Source organism: Spinacia oleracea, chromosome 5 (genome assembly GCF_020520425.1).
Source record: "Spinacia oleracea cultivar Varoflay chromosome 5, BTI_SOV_V1, whole genome shotgun sequence".
Classification (NCBI taxonomy): domain Eukaryota; kingdom Viridiplantae; phylum Streptophyta; class Magnoliopsida; order Caryophyllales; family Amaranthaceae; genus Spinacia; species Spinacia oleracea.
This window is the reverse complement of record NC_079491.1, coordinates 23,087,241-23,094,329: the sequence shown is the minus strand read 5'-3', so window position 1 is coordinate 23,094,329 and position 7,089 is coordinate 23,087,241. Positions and strand designations below refer to the sequence as shown.

Genomic DNA, 7,089 nt, shown 5'->3' with positions numbered 1-7,089 from the left:
ATTAATTATGAAAATCAAATTAATTCTAAATTATTCGAATTTCAACAAATTAATCATAATTACAAATTATGTTGTATAATTAACAAGGCTAGGCATTCAAACTTGTTAAACATATACAGTAGGTCAATCAAAGATTCAAGATTTATCAACAAGAATCGCAAATATTTAATTTAACATCTTAAATTTACAAACTTTTGCGTTCGAAAAACTAAAACTTCCGAAAAGTCATAGCTAGGCTTCGAATTTGGGAATTCTGGGTTCGGCCGAAAATTGCTATTTTTGTCAAAATTTTAGAATGCCTTTTACATGCGGAATTGACACAAAAATCACTCGATTTGGATGAGTAACGAAGAAACTGCCGAATAACTGCGTACATATAATTAAATAAACGCAATTTGCAATTAATTAACAATTACGAAAATTAATCACCCCTTTTAGTTCTTTGCAAATTTGTAAAATTTAACCATGTTTATGCAATTTAGATAATGAAAATAATAAGAGGCTCGTGATACCAGTGTTAGGTTATGATACATATGACAAAACATAAATCATGCGGAAAAACCATAAAGCCAGGAAACATAATATTCACACATAATCATTTAGCATAATTCAGATGCATACACTTTGTTGCGTGCCCTCCCTAGCTGTGCCCGAACCGAACAAGAACAAGTCTTGAGGACTCCAAGTGTCGTCCCTCCATAGATAGTCCACAGCACGTCCGGATCCGCCTTAAGCTTGACCAACTAGAATCGCCCTTAAGGTAGTATAGATTTCGGCTAAATAGGGGCAAGAGAGTGGCTGATTTTTCTTGAAAATCTTACCTTTGAATACTTCAATTATATCTATAAATTATGACCCTAGCCACCTATTTATAGAGGTATGGAAAAGGAATTATAATCCTACTAGGATTTGGATTTATTAATTAGAATCCTATTTGAACTCTAAATAATAAATTTAATCTATTAGGATAGAATTTAATCAATACACGAATTCCGATAGGATTAGGATTCGTTACGAACATGAGCATCGTATGGCCACGAGCATCGCACCACCCGCGCAGGCCTTGCGGCCCACACGAGCAGTCGCTGCTCGCAGCCCAACAGCACGCTCAGCGTGCGCGCGCCAAAGGCCTTGCTGGGCCTGGCGAGGCTGTGGCAGCTCCATGTTGGGCGCTCGGCTTGCTAGGCGCGGGCCTAACTTCGTGCCGGGCCTTCGTCTAGCAAGCCTCGTCCGATGCTAATTCGTACGATGCGCTTCCGATTAAATTCCCGGTTCCGGAATTCATTTCCGATACGAACAATATTTAATATTTCCGATTCCGGAATTAATTTCCGTTTCGAACAAATATTTAATATTTCCGTTTCCGGAATTATTTTCCGATTCCGATAATATTTCCGATTCTGACAATATTTCCGTTTCCGGCAATATTTCCGATTCCGGTAATATTTCCATTTCCAATAATATTTTCCGATACGTACCATGTTTCCGTTTCCGGCAACATCTACGACTTGGATAATATTTATATTTCCGATACGATCCATATTTCCGTTTCCGGCAATATCATCGTTTCCGGAGTATTCATTTCTTGCTTGTGACGATCTCAGCTCCCACTGAAACCAAGATCCGTCGATTCCGAATATCCATAGATGGAGTATTTAAATACTTGATCCGTTTACGTACTATTTGTGTGACCCTACGGGTTCAGTCAAGAGTAAGTTGTGGATTAATATCATTAATTCCACTTGAACTGAAGCGGCCTCTAGCTAGGCATTGAGCTCACTTGATCTCACTGAATTATTAACTTGTTAATTAATATTGAACCGCATTTATTAGACTTAATATTATATGCATACTTGGACCAAGGGAATTATTTCTTTCACCTTAATCCACTAATCATTACAACAACCAATAAGATTTTTTTATTTATCAAAATGAACCAATAATGGAAAAGCACAAAGATTGCTAACTTAACATACTTGGGAAATTGTAAATGAATTTAATGAGTTGAAAAAATTGGACCAATTAAAATTAAAAGATGGCACAAAAAATGATAGTATAATAAGTTAATAAAAGGAAATATTCTCCAATCATAACAAACATTGTGAAACACTATAAAAGTAATACGTAACAAACAAAAAGAAACGGAGGGGGTAACTTTTAAGGAGAAAAACGTAAAATATTTTGACACATAGTACCACTTTTGTAGACTGAGTTCCATTGTCATATGAACATTCTTATCTTCTCCAAATTCCAGTTCTCTTGAACCAACTCTTCCTAGTTTCATGTGAAGTTCAACATTTCTTATCACATGTAAAACCTAAAACTTGAGTTCAAGGTGAGTAATCAATTTGGCTGATATCGTCAAAATCTTAGGGGGCAACATGTCATAACTTATTATGTCAAAAATAAATAAAAATAGATTAGGTCCCGTGCACGCACGGATATTTGAAAATTATTATTTGACTATCTTTTTTATAAAGAATTTAATTGAATTATTTATTCCTTAAATCTATTGCGTAATTAATAATCTCGAATGTACTCATTTTATCATATTTTAACTTACTACGTATTTTATATGTTTAATATAATGATCTGACTAAAATATTTGATATATTTAATATGCTAATTTGGCCAAAATATTGAGTAAGAATATTTTCTATTATTGATATGACAATTTGACTATAATATTACCATAATTTTAATAATGGCATATTCCATAATCCTTTATATTTTTTTTCCATATCTAAACAGTTATACAAAAGGAGAGAAAATAAAAAAAATAAAAAAGCAAATATGTCGCTTTAGAAAAGAGTTTTTGGCGAGAAAATTTTTCACCAGGAAGTGACACGTATCATTCCTGGTGTCTCTTTTAGTATATAGTAACTAGATATTACCCGTGCGATGCACGATTTATAATCTACATATTAATTTTGAAGGAAAACTTATAGTTATTGACAATTTATTATCAATAGAGCTTATAGGTATTTTTCTAATTAAAATTAATGATGGATAGATATGTTATGGCACGTAACCCATTCAGTGTCTTATTTTATTTTATTTTTAAAATTAATACAACTAAGGGTACGTATATAAATTTATTTTCACCCATGTTCATAATGTATATCAAAAAATGAAGTCATTTGAATCCACCATTTACTTAGATAATCATATCCTAGTCGATATCACCTAACACTACACACCATCTACCCTTGTACTCGATAACTTAACACCCACACACACAATATACTTTATTCAGATAGATATGATTTTGAGGCAAGACGGGAATGGAGGATTGGTCCCTCCATAAATGTACATGTGTATCTTGTCCCCATCTCTGCCATCCACGATAGGTATGGTACTCATCCTCATCTCAAACGCAATCTTAATTTCAATCTCAAATATATCTCACTGCCGCGAGGTACAAAAGAAAATACTCATCCCCGCTCCATAACCCTCCCGACAATCCACACCCGCCTCAAGCTCGATTTTGGGTCCGGTAATATTTTCTTCTTTTGGTATGAGAGTTTTGAATTTTAAAACTTTGTTCTAGAGTGTTTGGTAACTCAGTTATCTGATTATGTGTTTGAGTAAATAAACAAAATTATAATATGTAGGTTAGTAATAAAAAAAATATTGATATACTAATCAATTAGATAAATGATAAGCGAGGCGGTCAGGTCGAATCCAAAATTATCATTGCTCTAATACCCATGGCGAATAACCCCATCACCGCGTCTTAAACTTTTTTTATCCCCGTAAACCACATGGTTGATCTCCTTCCCCGTCCACTTGGAGGTTGATGATGGGGGTCAACCATGTTTGATTGGGCCGATGCTGAGGGTCAAAACTTTCTTCAATCCCCGCGTCAGATAACTTAGTTACATATATATCAAACAGTTTACTATTGCAAAGATAGTATTACACTTGTGCGATTCACGGTTTCAAAAAAATTAATATCAATTTATACAGTTATTTAAAATCAATCTACTATTCTTTTGACGGGAAAATCATTCTACTAATTACTAATGTGGAAATGTTTACATTAATAGACTAATAAACTATAAATATGAATATGGACTCTAAAATTCTATTTAGCATCTTATTTCCTTCTTTTTTGAATGTCCAACAACAAAGAAATACCATTACAGAGTGACACTTGTCAATTCCACATCGATGCACGATTCATAGAATTTTAATGTTAGTCCATATACTCCCTACTAAATTAAATCAATCTACTTTACTAAGTACTATTAAACATGAATATATTAATAGAATAAATATAGATTTTGTAACACCCCGACAATTCTCGTTTTCTAAAATAACCCTTTTATAAATATTACTATAGAGAATTATCAAAGTATTATCGCCCGTGTGAAAACGTAACGGCTTATTCAGAATTTTGCAGCGGAAAACGTAAAACTAACTTTTAGGTTCATAAATAATCGATTACATATTAAGTCTAAAAACCAATTAACGGAAATAAGGAAATACAAATAGTACGACAAATTTCAAATCCAAATTAACAAACCAAATCTCTTAACCAAACAAATCTAAATACAAGCTCTCTAATCCCGATCCCAATGATGCATCATCTTCAAACCTGTAGATGGGCAACGCTTATTGATCCTTAGAGACTGCTCACCAAAGATGGGTCATCACAGGATCAATAAGGCATAGCCATGATCAACACACACAAACAAAGCACGTAATCAGCAAAGCTGAGTACTACATACTAAAAGCAATAATAATCCTAACATGATACTATTAAACGAACCATCCTAACATGATACTAATGAACATAAATAAGGGCAGACAAACATGATAATTTGACGACCATACTTGACTAGACTAGGCTAGACTTATAACAATAATATTATTTTAGTTGAAATAGACAATGGACCGAGTTTTCTAGCTAGAGGCTTCACTAAGGAAGATGAGGTACGGGCGCGACTCCGTAACCTCAGTGACCTGCAATATCGAGGAACGTTTGAATAAAAATAGGACACGGTGATCAATCCGGTCCGAATTAAAGGCCATGGGCTACCACCATGAACCCCAACTCATGTTTGTCCGTCACTTTAGACTTGCATAGTCTAAAGCTATTGCTACTCAGTTTCACTTTACATGATTTACAAATTGACACCCTGTTATGACTCAACAATCACATAAGGCATACAATCCACATTTATTTACAACTGCTTTTATCTTGGAATTAAGTAAGTGATCACAAAGGCATCAAACAAGACTCATTCCAATTAACTCCAATCTTTCCTTTAATACTGATCTACCCTGTATATGGGTATAAGGTTTCAACTTACTAAACGAGGTCCTCGGCCCTCATAAAGTAGTGAAAAGCTAAAAGGGAACAACAATCCACTGATCTGAATTATATACAAAGTAATCTAGTGTTCCCAATCAAACATGTTTGTATCAATCATCCATACTAACATGCTATAATCCTCAAAATGCAATATAGGTTCAATATGTCTAACCAACAGTATTAAACATGCAATATTCAACCTGACTAAATTCATCAACGATATCAACATAACCAAGTTCATCAACAATTCAACATGGTTTCAACAATTAGCACACATTCCAAGCACACAGGTATGTACGTACCTTGTGTAAACAAACTGATAGGCCACTTTAACACTTTCAAAAGTCGTCTAAAGAGAATTCTCTACCTAAACAACCAACAAGTAATCTCAATCAATTTCTAATAATTGACAACCATAATAAGGCATTCTAAATGCATCCTAAACATATTTAGAACTTTGCCCAATATCAAAACTTGAACATTTGTTTTCCTAGCATTATAATTATTGAACTAGTGATTGAAATTCGTTGAAAGCTTTTGCAAACATCGTACTTTAAATTTTCAGCAATATGAAATCGTTTAAAGCTTTCCCAAAACCAAATTATCATGCTTAGAACATAAAATAATAATTTTAATAATTCATAACCGTTCTATCATGATTTTAAAATTATTAAAATCTTAAAAATTCATGTTTTAATAATTAAAATCCTTATTTTAATTCAAATATATAAATCTGAAAATTAAATTATTAATTATGCAAAGTATATAATCTGAAATTTCTAACTTAATAATAAAACTATAATTTAATTCAAGAAACATGAATTAAACTAATAAAACATATTTAATTAAAACATAACTAAAACATAATTTAGTTTAGGGTTGAGAATTAACCAAAAACTAGAAGAGAGGGGAGGTGCAGGGCGGCGGGCAAGGCGGTGCGGCACCGGCACTGAACTCAACAGCTCGGCACAGGTGGCGCCGGTGGTGGCTGCGTGTGCGGAGCATGAAGCAAGAAGCAACAAAGGGAGGGGGGTTCTTGCGTGCGTTGGAGGAGAAGGGAGAGAGAATCCGGCCAACGGACAGAGGCGCGGCAGTGATGAGGTGGTCGATGGACTAGGCGGCGCGGCTGGCGGCGGCAGGCGGCCGTGCGGTGGTGCTGGCTGGATAATCAGAAAACATCGAGTGAGGAGAGATGAAGAATAACGAAAAAGAAAAGAAAAAGAAAAACGAAAAGGGAGGAGAAGGAAGGAGACTACCGGCGGTGTAGTTGGTCGACGGCGGCGGCGCTGCAAGCAGGGGAAGCAGGAACGACAGGTGGTGGTGGTGGTCGGCGTTCAGCCAAAGGAGAGGGAGAGGTTTTGCTTTTTGGGTTTTCACGTGAAGTTTCAAAGGGGAGGGTTTTGCTGTTTCTTTTGTTTCACGTGAAATTAAATTATGGGTTGAGGATATGGGTTCTCTTGTTTTGGGCTTTGTCAATTTGGGCTAGGATTAGAATTGAGTTTGTTTGAATCCAAAACCGGTTAAGGTTGTTTTCCAAATACAATCGAACGCGTTTTCGTAATTCGAATTCTTTTCAACGTAAAATTCTAAAATTACTTTTAATTTCATAAATCGTTAAAATATTTAAAACGTAAATAAAATGAATATACGTTAATTATATATTTATTACTAAAATTCATAAATTCTATTTAAATATAAATAATATACGTTAAAATATATTTAATAAAATCTATAAATTTACTTGGGATTACAGATTTTGAAATTCTCTT

At 34.3% G+C, this 7,089-nt stretch overlaps 1 long non-coding RNA gene across 1 annotated transcript; it reads right to left on the bottom strand.

Annotated features, from left to right (window-relative positions):
* Positions 1–4,411: 4,411 nt before the first annotated feature.
* Positions 4,412–6,875, bottom strand: LOC130461089 (uncharacterized). The gene is made up of 3 exons (XR_008921414.1): positions 6,212–6,875; positions 5,623–5,687; positions 4,412–4,634 (listed from the first exon to the last, which is right to left on the bottom strand). It is a non-coding gene; the product is annotated as an uncharacterized lncRNA (long non-coding RNA).
* Positions 6,876–7,089: the final 214 nt, after the last annotated feature.